This window comes from Lygodium microphyllum, chromosome 13 (assembly GCF_053477565.2).
Source record: "Lygodium microphyllum isolate KBCC chromosome 13, Lygodium_microphyllum_v1.1.10, whole genome shotgun sequence".
NCBI lineage: Eukaryota > Viridiplantae > Streptophyta > Polypodiopsida > Schizaeales > Lygodiaceae > Lygodium > Lygodium microphyllum.
In genome coordinates this window covers 147,109,945-147,111,065 of record NC_141147.1, presented here as the reverse complement: position 1 = coordinate 147,111,065, position 1,121 = coordinate 147,109,945, and positions in this window count along the sequence as shown.

Below are 1,121 nucleotides of genomic sequence, written 5' to 3'. Positions count from 1 at the left end.
TCCTTGAACCGAATGCAGCGTGAATCCGCTTCGGACCTGGCGTTTCTGTGTAAAGTAGTTCGCTCGGGTGTGACGCTAGTTGCTGTTAACTAATGACCAATCAGGAAAACCCTAATTCTGGTCGATCCTAAGTGAGAACGGCCAGGATATTTCCGCTACGTGGTAGACGTGGGAAGACCTAGATCGCAAAACCCGTAACATTCCATGGGAATGCCGGGGGGAGTTTTCTAGACATCCTTTCGGATGGATTGCTAAGACGTGTCCTCGATGATACTAGTGGACACGTTACAGTTGGTATCAGAGCAAACCAACAAAGGATTTGCTTTTAAGAAATTTTAATAAGAAGAAGTAAAGCAAATGTTACTGTCCCAAACATTTCCTTACTTTCAATGCTGTCTTGCAGAATTATGAAGCATGGAACAGGTTCTTAGTGTTCCGAGTCATGTTTATGACTGCGATGCATTCCACGGATTATCGACAAAGGGTTGAGATGATGATTGCGTAATTCTTAACGGATATCCGTCTAGCCAACGCTCGGTTCCCTTCTTCCAAGGACAAGGCTTTCCTGGGTGGAAAGCAAAGATGATGTTAATTCTTGAAGGTGACGAATTATTTGATATTGTTTTGGGCGACCTGTCTTGCCCAGTTCAACCTATTGATGTGATGAATAATAATTCTGTGATTACTGATGGTCCATTATTTGAACAATGGAAAATTGATCATACTGATTAGATTCGTCGTGACAAAGCGGCTCGTCGTTATATATTGTCTGCACTTCCTGACTCACTTATGTTGGATGTCTTTCATCTGGAAACCTCTCATGCTATTTGGGAGTATCTTATCTCAATGTTTGAGAAGAAATCGGTCATCGAAATGTTATATCACCAAACTTGTTTGAAGAATCTTCAATATAAGGTTGGTACCTCTATGCACTCTCATATTGAGGCTTTTAAAGACATTATCAATCAACTTGGTGCTGCCGGCGCTCCTGTTGCTAAAAATCAGATTGTTACTCAACTTCTTCATACCATCAAAGATCCTTTATATGACAATATCATCACTATTTTGTCTAACAAGGATGATATCCACTTTGACAAAGCATGTATATCTCTTATTGAATA